Here is a 17109-nt window from a genome sequence, read left to right on the forward strand (position 1 = left end):
CCCCATCTGTAACATATCCTGGATCTCCCGTTCTATAGCAGTTTTAGCTTGAGGAGACACCCGGTAAGGTTGGACCCTAATTGGGTGAGCATTACCTGTGTCAATGGAGTGGTATGCCCGTTCAGTCAGTCCTGGGGTGGCTGAGAACGTTGGCGCGTAGCTAGTGCACAGCTCCTGGATCTGCTGTCGCTGCATACGCCCAAGGGTCATGGAGAGGTTCACCTCTTCCACACCACCAGCACATTTCCCTTCGTAGTAAACACCTTCAGGCCACTCAGCGTCGTCTCCTCCCTGGGCTGTAAACTGACAAACCTTTAATTCTCTGGAATAAAAGGGCTTTAGAGAATTAATATGGTACACCTTAGGCTTCCGGTTGGAGGTGGGGAATGCTATGAGATAATTAACAGCTCCCAGGCGCTCCTGGACCGTGAATGGCCCTTCCCACGATGCTTCCATTTTATGGGCCTGGAGCGCCCTTAAGACCATGACCTGGTCTCCTACTTTGAAGGAACGCTCTCTGGCATGTTTATCATACCAGGCTTTTTGCTCTTTTTGAGCATCCTGTAAGTTTTCTCTAGCAAGGGCTAAAGAGGTTCGGAGGGTGTTCTGTAGGTTGGTTACAAAGTCCAGAATGTTAGTTCCTGGAGAAGGTGTAAATCCCTCCCATTGCTGCTTCACCAACTGCAATGGCCCCTTAACCTCACGGCCATATACAAGTTCAAATGGGGAAAACCCTAAACTGGGATGTGGTACAGCTCTGTAGGCAAAGAGCAACTGCTGCAACACTAGGTCCCAATCATTGGAGTGCTCATTTACAAATTTACGTATCATGGCCCCCAAAGTTCCATTAAACTTCTCCACCATGCCATTTGTTTGATGGTGGTAAGGAGTGGCAACCAAGTGATTTACCCCATGAGCTTCCCAAAGGTTTTTCATAGTTCCTGCCAGGAAATTAGTCCCTGCATCTGTGAGGATGTCGGAGGGCCAACCTACCCTGGCAAAAATGTCTGCTAGTGCCTGGCACACACTTTTAGCCCTGGTGTTGCTTAGAGCTACTGCTTCTGGCCATCGGGTGGCAAAATCCATGAAAGTCAGTATGTACTGCTTTCCTCTGGGTGTCTTTTTCGGAAAAGGACCCAGAATATCCACAGCTACTCGCTGAAATGGAACTTCAATGATGGGGAGGGGTTGTAGAGGGGCTTTGACCTGGTCTTGGGGTTTTCCCACTCTTTGGCACACCTCACAAGACTGGACATAGGTAGAAACATCCTTGCCCATTCCCTCCCAGTGGAATGACCCCCCCAAACGGTCTTTGGTCCTGTTCACCCCAGCATGGCCACTAGGGTGATCATGGGCTAAGCTCAAGAGCTTGGCCCGGTATTTAGTTGGAACTACCAACTGTCTCTGAGGATGCCAGTCTTCCTGGTGTCCACCAGAAAGAGTTTCCTTGTATAAAAGTCCTCTTTCTATAACAAACCTGGATCGATTAGAAGAGCTGAGAGGCGGTGGGTTGCTCCGTGCCGCCGTCCAAGCTCTCTGGAGGCTTTCATCTGCTTCCTGTTCGGTCTGGAACTGTTCCCTTGATGCTGGAGACATCAGTTCCTCATGGGATTGTGGACCTAGGCTTGGTCCCTCTGGAAGCGATATAGGGGATGGAGCTGTTTCTGTTGACTGTGAACCGCTCTCCGCTGGTGCACTATGTTGGGATTCAGGCTCCGGCTGAGCCTCTTGTGTAGGGTTATCGGCTGCTGCCAGTTCAGGTTCGGTGGGGCCCTCTGTTGTTGAGGTTGCAAGTACTGGATTCAGTGCTGACACGGGGTCTGGTGTTGGTTGTTCGGCTGGTTCCGGTTCTGGGACTGGTTCCGTCTGGGTCTCTGGGACTGGATCCACTACTGCTGTTGCAGACATTGGCCTGGGGTCCAGGTCCATCACCTCTGACTGGGTCCTGATAGAAGTTTCCGGAACAGAGCTAGGCCTCACGGCTTGTTTAGCCTGGCTGCGGGTGACCATTCCCACCCTCTTGGCCTGCTTCACATGATTGGCCAAGTCTTCCCCCAACAGCATGGGGATGGGATAATCATCATAGACTGCAAAAGTCCACATTCCTGACCAGCCCTTGTACTGGACAGGCAACTTGGCTGTAGGCAAATTGAAAGAGTTGGACTTGAAGGGTTGAATCGTCACTTGGATCTCTGGGTTGATTAAATTGGGGTCCACTAAGGAAGCATGGATAGCTGACACTTGTGCTCCGGTGTCCCTCCACGCGGTGACCTTCTTCCCGCCCACACTCACAGTTTCCCTCCGCTCCAAGGGTATCTGGGAGGTATCTGGGCCTGTGGACCTCTGGTGTGATTCCGGTGCAATGAACTGTAATCTGTTGGGGTTCTTGGGGCAGTTGGCCTTTACATGCCCCAGCTCGTTACACTTAAAACATCGTCCAGCTGACGGGTCACTGGGGCGAGGAGGGTTGCTGGAGAATGGGGTGGTGGGACGATAAGGGGTCTGGAGGGTTCTTTGGGAGGTAGGTGGGGCTTTGGGCGGCCCCCGGTAATAGGGTGTGGTCTGGGGTGGTCCCTTCTGGTCTCCGCTCCAACTGCGACCAGTTTTCTTCTTCTCTGCCACCTCCACCCATCTGGCTCCAATCTCTCCTGCCTCAATTACAGTTTTGGGTTTCCCATCTAGGATGTATCTTTCGATTTCCTCAGGAACACCCTCTAAGAATTGTTCCATTTGCATTAGGAAGGGCAAATTTTCTGGAGATTCAACACTTGCTCCTGATATCCAGGCATCCCAGTGTTTCAGAATGTGGTAGGCATGTCGGGTAAATGACATGTCTGGTTTCCACCTTAGGGCTCTGAACCTCCGACGAGACTGCTCGGGTGTTATCCCCATTCTGACTCTCGCCTTGGATTTAAACAGTTCATACTTGTTCATGTGTTCTTTAGGCATTTCAGCTGCCACCTCAGCTAAGGGTCCACTGAGCTGCGGCCTCAGCTCTACCATGTATTGGTCAGTAGAGATGTTGTACCCAAGGCAGGCCCTTTCGAAGTTTTCTAAGAAGGCCTCAGTATCATCGCCTGCCTTGTAGGTGGGGAACTTTCTGGGATGGGAAGTGGTACCTGGAGAAGGATTGCTAGGGTTTGTTGGTATATTCTGCTGGGCCTTTATCTTCTCCATCTCCTCCACATACTTCCTCTCTTTTTCCTTCTCCTCCAGTTCTTTGTCCCTCGCTTCCATAGCTCTCCTGTGAGCAGCTGCTTGGTGTTGTTCTGCTTCTCTCGCTGCCTCCCTTTCTTGTTCCTTCTTCAGCTGCATGAGTTCTATCTGTCTTTCATGTTCCCTTTGTCTTTCCTCAGCCTGAAATTTGGCTAATTCCAGCTGTAGTCGAGCTGAGGATTTGGTCATTCTAACCTCTCTGTTTTTAACTAACTTTACACCCGAGGTTTAGAAATAAACAAACAAAACTTGGCTGTAAAATTTTGCTGTGCTGCAATAGAATACCTATTCTCTGATAGTGATTGTCAGCCTACAGAAAAAGACAATTCCCTTGTCTCTGCTCTGGGCCCAAATTAAAGCAAAAAACCTCCAACTGCTTGGAAACCTGCTTACCCAGCCCAAAGAAAAAGCAAATGGGTAGAACACACACCCCCTATTTACTTTTAGGAAGAAAAGAAAAAAAAAAACCTCTGGATTGGAAGATTTCCCTGCAGGAGTTAAGTACCCTGCCTCCAGGCAAAAAACCTGCAATTCACAAGATAATCCCCTTTTGTCTCTGCTTGGCCAAAGTTTCAAAGCTGCTTTCTGGACTTTCTTTCCAAAGAAAAAAAAAAATTTTCCTTTTTAAAATCTGTATTTCTAGTTCAAAAAATCTCAACTGGATCTCAAATGATTTCAGGTTAATCCCACCACTGTGCCACCATGTCAAGGTTCCTCCCCCACTCTGAACTCTAGGGTACAGATGTGGGGACCTGCATGAAAAACCTCCTAAGCTTATCTTTACCAGCTTAGGTCAAAACTTCCCCAAGGTACAAAATATTACACCCGTTATCCTTGGAATGGCCGCTACCACCACCAAACAATTACTGGTTACTGGGGAAGAGCTGTTTGGACGCGTCTGTCCCCCCAAAATACTTCCCAAAACCTTGCACCCCACTTCCTGGACAAGGTTTGGTAAAAAGCCTCACCAAGTTGCCTAGGTGACTACAGACCCAGACCCTTGGATCTTAAGAACAATGAACAATCCTCCCAACACTTGCACCCCCCCTTTCCTGGGAAATGTTGGATAAAAAGCCTCACCAATTTGCATAGGTGACCACAGACCCAAACCCTTGGATCTGAGAACAATGAAAAAGCATTCAGTTTTTACAAGAAGACTTTTAATAAAAAATAGAAGTAAATAGAAATAAAGAAATCCCCCCTGTAAAATCAGGATGGTAGATATCTTACAGGGTAATTAGATTCAAAACATAGAGAACCCCTCTAGGCAAAACCTTAAGTTACAAAAAAGACACACAGACAGAAATAGTTATTCCATTCAGCACAATGCTTTTCTCAGCCATTTAAAGAAATCATAATCTAACACATACCTAGCTAGATTACTTACTAAAAGTTCTAAGACTCCATTCCTGTTCTGTCTCTGGCAAGAGCAGCACACAGACAGACCCTTTGTTCCTCTCCCTGCTCCCAGCTTTTGAAAGTATCTTGTCTCCTCATTGGTCATTTTGGTCAGGTGCCAGCGAGGTTACCTTTAGCTTCTTAACCCTTTACAGGTGAGAGGAGCTTTCCCCTGGCCAGGAGGGATTTCAAAGGGGTTTACCCTTCCCTTTATATTTATGACAGACGGGAATCCTGGAGTCCTCTCTTTTGCTACTAGCGAGCCAATACAATTGAGGAGGTGACTTACCTCCAGCTCTTTGTGAGCCATAGGGCTGAGTGCAATTAGCCATCTGTCCTTTAATCATCTGATTGGCCAGGCTAAAAGACATCTTTGGTGTCCATGTGAAGGTTTAAATTGTCAGGAGTCCAAGGGAGGACTCTGTGTATCTGGCTGCTTCCGTTCCATCCCCTCTGCTTGGCTCATCTCAGCTTGGTTTGGCTCCTGAACTTCTGGAGTCTTCAGGGAGACCAAGTGAACAGAGACTCCCAACCCAACTATGGGATAGGAAGTATTATTATCCCCACCTTACTGAGGGGAAAACTGAAGCACAGAACAATTTTTATGATTTGCTCGAGATCAAACCAATGAGAAATTAAGTGATTTGCTCACTGCATTCCACAAACAATCCCACTCTCCCAATCTCTGATTTCTCTAGAGTTTCTTCCCATTATGTGAATGTTTCGAGGGTATGTTCTGGAACTCTGGAAGAAGACACTAAGCCAACCGCTATTCTCAAGGAGGCAGTGGCATTCCATGAATACCAGTGAATAGCGAGTACATCTGATGTCTGTACCTACTGTTCTGGGGCAGTGTGAAAATTCCCAAGGAAGTGTAGCCAACGCACTGTAACCAATATTCTCCTCCTAAAGCCATTCACCCTATGTCCATTTCATATGTCATGTCTTCCAACTTTCTTTAAAGTGAATTTCACATCACTGGCAGATGCTGGATGGACATGCTGGCACTGATGTTTTCCATTTATCTGTAGAATGGGGACAGTGTGGACAGCGGCCTGTTAGAGATAAGTGTCACATGCCTAACATCAGACATAAGCTATGTACATGAAAGTAAAGGCCTTTCTTGGGTTTGGATTCAAACTTTGCAGCATGGCCTATCGCAACACTAATTCTTCGAGTGATTGCTCGTGTGCGTTCCAATAGGTGTGTGCACTGCGTGCACGATCATCAGAAGGTTTTCCCCCTAGCTGTACTCGTCGGGTAAGCTGTGGAGACTCCTGGAGTGGCATCTTTAGGGCAGTGTATGTAGGTCCCTGCCGACCCTCTGTCTGCTCAGTTCCTTCTTACTGCCAGTAACGGTCACTGGAGCAGCTCAGTCTCTTGCATTCGCAAGTGCCTATCTAGTGGTTCCTTTTTCTAAGTTGTTAGTTCGTTATATAGTAGTTTGTAGTTAGTTGGACTTGCTTCGGGGAGCTTCTCCCACCCTAGTTTCCCCAGGCACTGGGGCATGCCTCGGTTGCAGGGGTTTAAAGCATGCGAGAGGTGTGTGAAACCTATGCCCACATGCAGTCTGCCCACTGCCTGTCTCAAGTGCTTAGGAGAGGGCCATCAGACAGATAAGTGCCCAATTTGCAGGAGCTTTAGATCTAGGACTAAGAGAGAGCGGGACTATCGTTTGAAGCTCCTCCTGATGGAGTTGGCCCTCCGCCTACAGCCAGCACCGGAAGGACTCCTCCCGGCATAGAGGATGTCCTGGCACCGAGGACTGGTGCCGCTCTCCAACTTGTAAGGTCAGTGCCACCAGGCGGCACCGCTCACAGTCCCCAGTGCCGCATAAGAAAAAGACGATGGATAGGGATTGTTCCCCCGTCAAGAAGCCATGAGGGGATTCCAGCGGGGTGCGTCCTCCGGTGGGACACCTCAAGGCCTGGCACCATTGAGTCTGGTGCTGGTGGACTCCCCGACTCGGGAGGATTTGGAAGAAGAGCTCGACTTTCCCTCCACACTGGACACCTACGGGGCAGCACGGGACCTCATTGCCATGACGGCGCAGTCCCCAGTCCTGCAGGCGCGGGCCCAGGCACCGTCAGCAGCACCGGCGACGACGCTGGCTACAGCCTCTATCCCAGCACAGCACGGGGCTGTGGATCCTGTGGCGGCACCACCTCTAGTTCATCATCACGGCAAACCTATGATGTTATGGTGCCGCTCACCATCTCCCCGGTACCATCCGGCTCCGCCCTGGCATGGTCTGGCACAGAGTACTAGTCCAAGTCAGACGCAGAGTCTTCTGTCTCTAGACGCAGCCGCTACTGCTCCTGGTCCCAGCACTACAGACTGGTGGAATCATTGGCACCGGCGGTCACCTGGCTGTCCCAGTGGCAGGGCCCAGTCCAATGGCCCTTTTGGACCCCTTGGGCCTACCATCAGGGTCAGGGCTCCAGGCCGGCATTGGTGGCATCTGCACCCTGTGCCCCCCCACCCCCAGCAACCTCGCTGGCTCGCCAAATCCCAAGGGCTCCTGAGGACCCCACTCGAGACAGGGACTCTGGGCTGTCGTGCTCAGGCGCAGAACCCGAACCAGCGCCATCAGTGACACTAGAGCCACCTCCAGTCACGAGAGGCTCCGAGATACCTGACCTCGCCTCCAGAGAGCCAGAAGGGCAGGAAGACCTTGTCCCACAGGCGTCCTCCTCCTCACCAGACCAGGCGGTGGCAGGCACCACCACCACCCTACCAGCAATGGACACCAAGGGACATCAGGACCTCCATAGGAGGGTGGCCCTAAACCTCAATCTCCAGGCAGAGGAGGTCATGGAGGAGTCTGACTCAATGGTGGACATCCTTGCTCCTGAGGGTCCTTCTAGGGTGGCCTTGCCGCTCATAAGAACAATCCAAAACACCGCTAAGGTGGTCTGGCAGACTCCAGCCTCTATACCACCCACCACTAAAGGAGTGGAAAGATGCTATTTTGTGCTGCAGAAAGGGTATGAACACCTTTTCACCCACTCCTAACCGGGGACTCTGGTGGTCAATGTGGAAAATCACAAAGAGCGGCAAGGACAGTCGGGTCCCGCACCTAAGTCACGGGATGCTAAGAAGCTGGACCTTTTTGGCCGGAAGGTCTACTCGACCAGGGGGCTCCAGCTTCGAATGGCCAACCAGCAAGCGGTACTCAGCCACTATACTTTCAACTCTTGGAGCTCGCTGGCAAAGTTCCAGGAGTTGCTCCCGGCTGACTCACGCAAGGAGTTTAGCATGCTCCTTGAGGAGGGCAGAGTGGTCTCCAGAACCTCCCTCCAGGCCACGTTAGATGCGATGGACTCGGCAGCTCAGATAATAGCCACCGCCATCACAATGAGACGCAGTGTGTGGCTCCAGGTGTTGGGGATACCACCTGAGGTGCAGAACGCAATCCAAGACCTCCCCTTTGACTGTCCGGGCCTGTTCGCCCAAAATACGGATACACGCCTGCACAGCCTTAAGGGCTCACGGGTGACTTTGAAGTCTTCGGGTATCCACACCCCTGCACCTCACAGAAAGCATTTTAAGCCTCAGCCCCCATCCCGCTTCTACTCTGGGCCTCCTAGGCGAGACTCGAAAAGGAGACAGGGCACAAATAATAGGGGGCACCCGCCACAGTCCTCCTCAGGTCAAGGCCAGGGTTTGGCCAAACAGCCCCCTGGCCTGAAGCCAAACTTTTGAAGATGCGCCCGAGGACGGAGCATCAATTTCAGTCTCGGATCCTTACCCCCCCCCTTTGTGAATTGACTCTCCCACTTCTACTGTGCTTGGTCCCAGATCACGTCTGATCATTGAGTCCTCAGCACAGCAGGGGTGGGATATTCTATCTAATTCTGTTCCCGCTCATCCTCCCATCCCCCTTCCCCGTCCCTCTTCAGGGACCCTTCTCATGAACAACTCCTCTTGCAGGAGGTGTAATCACTTCTCACTCTAGGGACAATAGAGGAGGTTCCTCAAGAGTTCAGGGGCAAGGGGTTCTACTCCTGCTATTTCCTTATCCCCAAGGTCAAGGGTGGGATCCGGCCTATCCTGGATCTGCGAGACCTCAAAACATTCATAAGGAAAGTGAAGTTTCGCATGATCTCTCTGGCCGCCATCATTCCTCCCCTGGATCCGGGGGACTGGTACGCTGCCCTCGACATTCCTCCCCTGGATCCGGGGGACTGGTACGCTGCCCTCGACTTGAAAGATGTGTACTTCCATATATCCATTATCTCGGCCCACAGACGATTCCTGAGATTCGTGATCAGTGGCCAGCACTATCAGCTCTCGGCGGCCCCCTAGGTATTCACCAAGCGTATGGCGGTCGTGGCAGCCTTCCTCCGCAAATGTCAGGTGCAAGTATTCCCATACCTAGACGACTGGCTCATCAAGTCCAAGTCCCAAGCACGGGCTGCAGAGCATGTGTCCCTGGCCAGGGCCATATTCCACAGGCTGGGCCTCATATTGAATGTGCCCAAATCCACACTGGCCCAGATGCAGAGAATAGAATTCATAGGGGCTCTCTTGGACTCCACGCAAGCCAGGGCGTTCCTGCTCGAGCTGCACTTCCAAGCATTCAAGGACATTATCAAAAACTTTTGCTGGTTTCCCACAACCACGGCCAGAAATTGCGTGAAACTATTGGGGCATATGACAGCTTGCACATAAGTGGTCCAGCACGCCAGGTTACACCTTCGGCCCCTCCAGGCATGGTTGGCGGAGGTGCACAGGCTGGGTAGGGACCCGCTGGACACAATAGTTACCCTCCCCCCCCCATCCTCGAGTCTCTCCACTTGTGGCTGCAACCACAAGTTGTCTGTGCCTTTGCCAAACCCCAGCCTACGCCATTCCTAGTCACAGATGCCTCGGCACTCGGTTGGGGAGCGCACCTGGGCAATATCAGAACCCAAGGCCTGTGGTCCTACACAGAACTATCTCGGCATATCAAAGTAAGGGAGCTGAGGGCTTTTTGTCTGGCATGCCAAGCGTTCCAGGCCCGCCTGCAGGGTGCATGTGTGTCGGTGCTGATGGACAACACTGCAGCGATGTTCTATATAAACAAACAGGATGGTGCTCGCTCCTCTCCCCTGTGCCAGGAAACCCTCGAGCTGTGGGATTTTTGTGTTGCCCACTCGATACACCTAGAGGCGTCGCACCTTCCAGGAGCGAAAAAGGAGCTAGCTGATCACCTCAGCTGCTCATTTCACGGTCACGAATGGTCCCACAGGCCGGACATCGCACACTCAATTTTCCAGAGGTGTGGCTTTCCCCACATAGACCTGTTCATGACGCAGAGCAACAGGAAGTGCCTGAGGTTCTGCTCTTTCCTGAACCACAGTCCAGGCTCCATTACAGATGCCTTTCACCTTTCATGGATGAGTCACCTGCTGTATGCGTTCCTGCCCTTCCCTCTCATACACAAAGTCCTCCTCAAGACTCGCCGGACGGTGCTTCCTTGATCCTCATAGTGCCAGTGTGGCCCCGCCAGCACTGGTTCACCATGCTGTTGAACCTCTCAGTGGACAGATTGGTGACGCTTCCTGTGTGCCCGACCCTAATCACACAGGACCATGGCTGTCTGCAACACCGCAATCTGGAGCCCCTCCACCTCATGACATGGAAACTCCATGGATGAGCCTTCTTGAGCTTCAGTGTTCGGACCCAGTGAGGGAGGTCCTGCTGGGAAGTAGGAAACCCTCCACTCGTGCCACATACCTGGCAAAGTGGAAGTGTTTTTCCATTTGGTCTTGGCAAAGGGGAACCGAACCACAGCTAACGCCAATTCCCCTTATTTTGGGCTACCTGTTATACCTTAAGCAGCAGGTTTAGCAATATCATCTCTCAGTGTAGACCTTGCTGCCATTTTGGCCTTTCACCTGGGGGCAGCGGGTGGGTCAGTCTTTGGTAATCCCATGGTGGGCAGGTTTCTCAAGGACTTAGACAGACTTTATCCCCAGGTACGACGGCCTGTTCCCCAGTGGGACCTCAGTCTGGTCCTGTCTGCACTCATGGGGCCCCCTTTCGAGCCCATGGAAACCTGCCCTCTGTCCTACCTTTCCTGGAAGTTGGCCTTTCTAGTGGCCATAACCTTGGCCAGAAGGGTCTCCAAGCTCAGAGCGCTGACTTCCAAGCCCCCCTATATGGCCTTTTATAAAGAAAAGGTGCAGCTACACCCTCACCCTGCATTTCTGCCAAAGGTAGTCTCCCAGTTTCCTGTGCACTAAGACATATTTTTACCTGTGTTCTTCCCTAAGCCCCATGCCAATAACAGAGAGCGCATGTTCCATTCCCTGGACGTTAGATGTGCCCTAGCATTCTACATTTAGTGCAAAAAGCCATTTCGTAAGACACCACAGCTCTTTATTGCAATCACAGAAAGGATGAGGGGGCTCCTGATCTCGTCCCAGTGCATTTCGTCATGGATCACATCCTGTATCAGGACTTGCTACGACCTGGCAAAAATTCCAGCCCCTCTGCTTACGGCGCACTCCACAAGAACGCAGGCATCGTCCGCAGGATTCCTGGCTCAGGTCCTTATCCAGGACATATGCAAGGCAGCAACGTGGTCTTCCATCCACACCTTCACGTCACACTATGCCATTACCCAGCAGGCAAGGGACGATGCAGCCTTTGGCTGGGCAGTCCTGCACTCAGCAACCAGGTGATCTCCGACCCCTCCCCCAGGGAAACTACTTGGAAGTCACCTATTAGAATGCACATGAGCAATCACTTGAAGAAGAAAAAATGGTTACCTACCTCTCGTAACTGTTGTTCTTCAAGAAGTGTTGCTCATGTCCATTCCAAATCCCACCTGCCTCCCCTCTGTCAGAGTATTCAGGCAAGAAGAAACTGAGCAGGCGGCGAGTTGGCAGGGACCTATATACACTGCCATAAAGGTGCCACATCAGGGGTCTCCACAGCTGACCCAACGGGTACAGCTAGGGGAAAAATCTTCCAACGATCGTGCACGCAGCACACGCGCACCTATTGGAATGGACATGAGCAACGCATCTCGAAGAACATCAGTTACGAGAGGTAGGTAACCGTTTTTTCACCTGCGCTCTTTAAATGCTAGCAATACACTGATGATGCCCATCTCTACAAATCTTTTATCTCAAGAACAAACCGTACCACTACCCTACTATCTTGGTGCCTGAATGAGGTCTGATCTTAGATGAGGAGCAGCTGGCTAAAATTAAACCCAGGGAGAAAGAAGTGATGCTATTAGGTAGAGAGAAGCACGTGAGAGTTAGCCAAAAGCCAAACCATCACTCTCAACAGAAAGCATTTGCCACACTAGTGTCAACACAATATGCAACCTAAGAGTTCTCCTGGCCTCCTCTCAGATTCTAGGTGGCCAAATAGCAACTATCCTCTTCCCCCTCAAGCTGGCTAGAGACTTCATCCCATCCTGTCAGGCACAACCTGGTCAAAGTGACCCGTGAGTTGGCTCCATAGGATGTCAAAGTTAGTTTGAATTCCTAAGTTTGGTCTTCAGAGCTCTTATTAGGTCATAATAACAACCCAGAGACTGTTTCTCCTTCATGACCACAAACTCCTGAGAGACCTGCAGTCATCAAGTGCAATGCAGTTCTTACCGGATCGCGAAAGGCTGGCAGGAGCTGGAGACAGAGCCATGTCTGTTTAGTGGCCTTCCACGAGAGACGAGGATGACCACAAACCTGCCTGCCTGCAGGACCACAGGCAAGAGTCACCTCTGTTTCGTAGTCTGCCAGTAAACATTACTGTGGTGACGTACATTACTACGTAAAAATACAGAAACTCCTCTACTCTGTCTTTCTTTACAAGTGGGGGGAGAATATGCAGCAAGAAAAGCTAAATTCTAGCCAGCCCTATCCTCTTCTGAATGTGAAGAGGAGAAAAGACTACGACCTTGTGTTGATCTTTTATATACATTAAGCATTCTGATATCATGGTGATGGGCAGAGTATAAATACTGGGATGGGTAGCGTCAAATCATGGAGGGGGGCAGAACATTGAGTTTGGATGTGTTGGGGGCAGATGATGAGCCTGAGCGTAGACTCTCCAATGCAGATGCCCTGGGAACATCTCCTTGTTGGGTGCCTCCTGTTTGAAATCCCGTTTTGTTGTTTCGATGCCCACTCTTGGTGCTGGAGTTCCAGTTGGACATGTCTCCTGCAGGCTGTAAAGCTTTGAAAGTTCATTCTCTGGGCTTTGTTGCAATAATCTAAAATAACTTATTGACCTTCAGTTTCCTGATGGAGTTGAGTTAAAGGCCCAAGGGGCACAACAGCGGGGAGGGTTCTTGTTTGGTTTGTAATTTTAAAAAACCAAGAGAGATGAGAGCTGTCTCTGGTCTGCCTTTAAAAACAACTTTAACCCTTTTTATTTAATACCGTTTTTGATCTGTGTTTGATATTGTTTCACCTGCCTTCAAGTAGGAGCTGTAGATGCTTCAAATGGATTGGAAGGTTGTCCGTGTTTCCTCTAGCCTCTTGAAGGGACCAGTATCCTTGTCAGAAATGTGATTTCTTTACAGTGGTACACTCCACTGACTCACGCCAGATATTACCTGCTCCATGGGTAGCAACGTTATGCTAGAAGGACGGGTTTTGGCTCTCCTGCAACAGACAAAGAAGAGACTGGAACAAGAAATTGATTTCCTCCATTATCTCCATTTCACTGATGGGGAAACTGAGGCACGGGAAGCTTAACACCAACATTTCCAGAAGTGGCCATTGAATTTTGGATTAATTTTCAGAGGCCCAACCTGAAATATTTTGGGTCTGGTTTTTCAGAGGTGCTGAGCACCTGGAGAATCCCCTGATTTCATCTTGAGTCTCGGGTGCGCCATGCTTCCACAAATCAGGCCTTGGGTGTGGCCCCTTCCGAAAAATGTTGTCTGTAACCTCTCTGTGGCTCAGCTTCGCTCTCTTTAGAATTGGAATAACACCCGCCTCTCATATAGCAAGCAGCCTGCTCTTGGAGCTGTTTTTAGCATGGCTTTGATGCAGCGTCTGAACCGGCAGCTTTCTTGGAGCATCCTGGAAGGGTGTTGAGCTTTCACCAGCTGTTAAGTGAGAGGTGACAGGGAGCTGGCTGCTGCCATACCACTGCATGTGTGAAAGGGGGGAAGGCAGCAGTCAGTGGCCATCAGCAGTGGCACTGTGGCTTCTGATGTTTGCTGTGTGGTATTGTCCGTGATTTCACTAGCTCAGGCACCGAGGGGAGTTCATCAGCTCTTGGTTTTATGAATCAGATAGAGGCAGATTTCCCTGCAGAACTAATATCACACCCCGTTCACTCCCATTTCCTTTTGTGCAGTACTAGAGGTGGTTGCAGGGCAGGATCAAGTGGCGTGGGGAGCTCTGCACTTGAGTAGCAGGGGCTGCTGCAGTCAAGATTGAGGACAGAACCATGTGGGTTCCCAGGACTGCAATTGCAGGGGGTGCTCCAGATCAAGACAGATGGATCAACAGAGCTGTGGGAGAAAAAGCTCCCAGAGCAGCAGCCAAGGCTGTCTAAAGCCCCTTTTGTGGGGAGAACAAACATTTCCCCCAGAGCCTGTCTCCCCTAGACACGCAAAGCTAAGATGCAGTGCATATCGCAGTTCCGCTGCATGGTGTGGGGTGAGTTGTAGAGGGGATGTGTGGGGGAATCTCCAGTCCTGGGACATGCTTCGTGCCAGCTCCATGAGCAGCCATGCGGGCGTGTCTCCTGGGGGGCCAGGTGTCTGTGGCAGTGATGTGGCCTGTGCACTCTAGCTGTGGGTGGGGAGTGGCGCTGTAAATGCTGTACAGGTCATGGGGCACGATGAGGACCCCTGCGTCTGGCACCCAGGCAAAAACCATTCACCTGGGCTTTGTGCAGCAGCTTCACACGCTGTCCCTCACTTCACTGTGGTTCCTCTAGGAATCATTGTTTGAAAAAGGTTGCCCTGCTGTTGCTATTGACCCCCTGGGTTTTGCTAGCCTGGCTCAGCCACCTGCTCCTCAGCTGGGGAGCCCTGCACAGTATCCCCCATTTCATTATTAGACCAAGCAGCCAGTTCTGGGTCAGGAATCAAGAAGGCTAAAGACTCACGCAGGTCTGGCCCCCTTGGCGTGAACCTTCTGGGCTTTAAACATTGGTGTTTGTTCATAATGATGCTGTGCCAGGGGCAAGGCCGCCCAGAGCTGCCCTCCCTGGGAGGTGTGGGATTTCGGGCCAGGCCAAGGTTTTCAAGAGCCGGCAGGGCTGTTCTCTGCTCTGTCTAGTGTGCCGCTCTGCTCCCTGCCATTCAAACACAGAAATGTTGCCTTCGTGCTTGTGATAGTCATGGGATTAACGGAGCAGTAGAAGAGGGGATGGACTTGTGGACAGAGCGCTGGCCTCGGGAGATCGGAGTTCAGTTCCTTGCTCCACCACATGCTCCCCGTGGGACCCTGGGCAAGTCACTAAACTGCCCTGTGCCTCACTTCCTCCATCAGCAAAATGGGAGTTGATACCTCCCTACCTCAGAGGGGGAGGGATAAAATCCAGCCACGAGAGGCAGTGACAGTGCTGTAGAGAGACTCTCTCAAGGAGTTTATTCTCCATGGCCCATTTGCTTAGCAGAGTGGCTTCTTGAGGCAGCTAGTGAGGGCGGAAACCTGTCTGCTAGAACCTAGACTGAGACCCCCCAAACTGGCTGTACACTGTCTGTGGTCACAGCTGTCAATCAGGACTTTACAGTGGATATGAGCTAGTGATGTAGGAGTGTCTGTATCCCATCCCCTGCACTGTTCATTCCTTTATCTCTTCTTGCTGTTTAAAGTCCCCTTTCCAGCACCGTCACCCTTTCTTGCTGTTCTGTTAATACAGCTTGTGTCCTTCGTCCCTTCTGCTTTCCAGGCCCTGCAGCTACAGAGCAGGGATCATGCTGCAGCGAGTTGGCAGAGTCTGTCTCGGCATTGGGCTATTTGGGGACATGGGTTTGAGCCTGTGCTGCGCATCCCAAAATAAAGTTACCAGTTATTTTAAAAGAAAAAACAACCTGCCTGCCGTCTCCGCCCCCAAATCGCAGCATTGCCATCAACAGTCAGCCCCCTCTGCCAGGCAAACCGTAAGAGATGTCAAACAACACAGCTGCTGGGCGGGCGAGGTGTGGGTGTTAGTCAGAGAGTCCAGCTGTTCTTTCAATGTGGAGTCCATCCCCCCAGGTCCCCTGAGCCTTGCTGGTTTGATCCTGCATGGTACCAGTGTGAGTCTTCTCCTGTTTGTGCCCTCCTCCCGCCCCCAGTCCAGCTCAGCTGGCACCTGCGGGTTCAGAAAGGCATGCTTCAGCGAGACTGCCTCTTCCAGCAGCTGGTGCAGAGCTGGACTCATTGGATCGCTGAAAGCCTTACAGTGGGCTAGTGAGGAGGGAGGGACGGGGGACTGTGGCCAAGGGTGAGGGGAGCAGCAGGGGTGGGAAAGTTGTCTGAAATCTCATGAAGTAGCCTCAAACTCCTCTTCCCTTGCATTTCTGGAAGGAGCTGCTTGATCTGTCTTTTCTGGATTATCTGAATCACTCCAAGAAGTGCTGAGCATATGCTGAGGACTCTCACAGCCACTCCCCAAAGCTGAGGCTTTCAGGCTCAGCAGGTCCCTGGTTGGAGCAGTAGCCGGGCCTCTGCGGATCCCCCCTTGCTCGTGTCAGTTACCAAGTGCTTCAGTAACAACAGCAGAGGAACATCTGCTTCTCAGGGCCCTGCGAATGAAACACAGACACTGGCCCAGGTTCATCCCTGCGGCAAATCCATTGAACGCAGTGGGGTTCACACCAGGATTTAATTTTACCCCATCTCTAGGCTGGTGGGAGAGGAGGCCAATTCTCTGCCGGGCATGGAGCTGAGTCCTTGAGGCTTCTGCACAAGTTTCAGCTTGTCCTGTTGAAGAGAGTTTGATTTGCTTTGGCTTCCCTTCCTCGGAAAGATTGCTTTAACCCTCTGGATGCTGGCTGCCGCAGAGAGAGTCTATTTCATTGGCTTCATGGCAGGACAGGCTACACAGGTTAAAGCCCGAGGGTTTACCTGCACTAGCTAACATGCCTTGTCTTCACTGGGATTGTAACACGTGCTAGCTTAACATGGGTTACAAATACAACTTTTTTCCTGGTGACGACACAGCCTCTGTGCATAGGACAGATGTAACTGTCGGAATGGGGTAGGTGGGGTGGGCTCCATTGACATTGGTAGCAGCTCATCAGGTGTTAAGCTGTGCTGATGTAGGCTGGCAGGGTGTGATGTAGCATAACCCAGTGTACTGGCAGCTCTGGGGAAAGCGGCCTAATGGAATCCTAGCTAATGTCATTTGGGGATTGACTTGAAAGATCTGCAGCGAAACCCACGGGAATCTAGCATTCTCCCCAAATGCAGCATCCTCTATTTTTGCTCAGCTGAGCACATTGAGCCAGCGAAAGTTGGCCCTGCCCCATAACTAGCCCCCCCGGAGGGTTACCCTCTGAGGAATCAGTGTGTTCTGAAACACTCATACTGAAAACTAGGA

General features: G+C 51.2%; 1 protein-coding gene across 1 annotated transcript in view; it reads left to right on the forward strand.

The window, feature by feature from the left end:
• The window catches only part of TEX264 (testis expressed 264, ER-phagy receptor), a 139290-nt gene that overhangs the window by 91258 nt on the left and 30923 nt on the right, over nt 1–17109 (forward strand). The gene's annotated exons all lie outside the window — the stretch shown is intronic.

The sequence above is a fragment of the Caretta caretta genome, chromosome 7 (genome assembly GCF_965140235.1).
Source record: "Caretta caretta isolate rCarCar2 chromosome 7, rCarCar1.hap1, whole genome shotgun sequence".
NCBI classification, from domain to species: Eukaryota; Metazoa; Chordata; order Testudines; family Cheloniidae; genus Caretta; species Caretta caretta.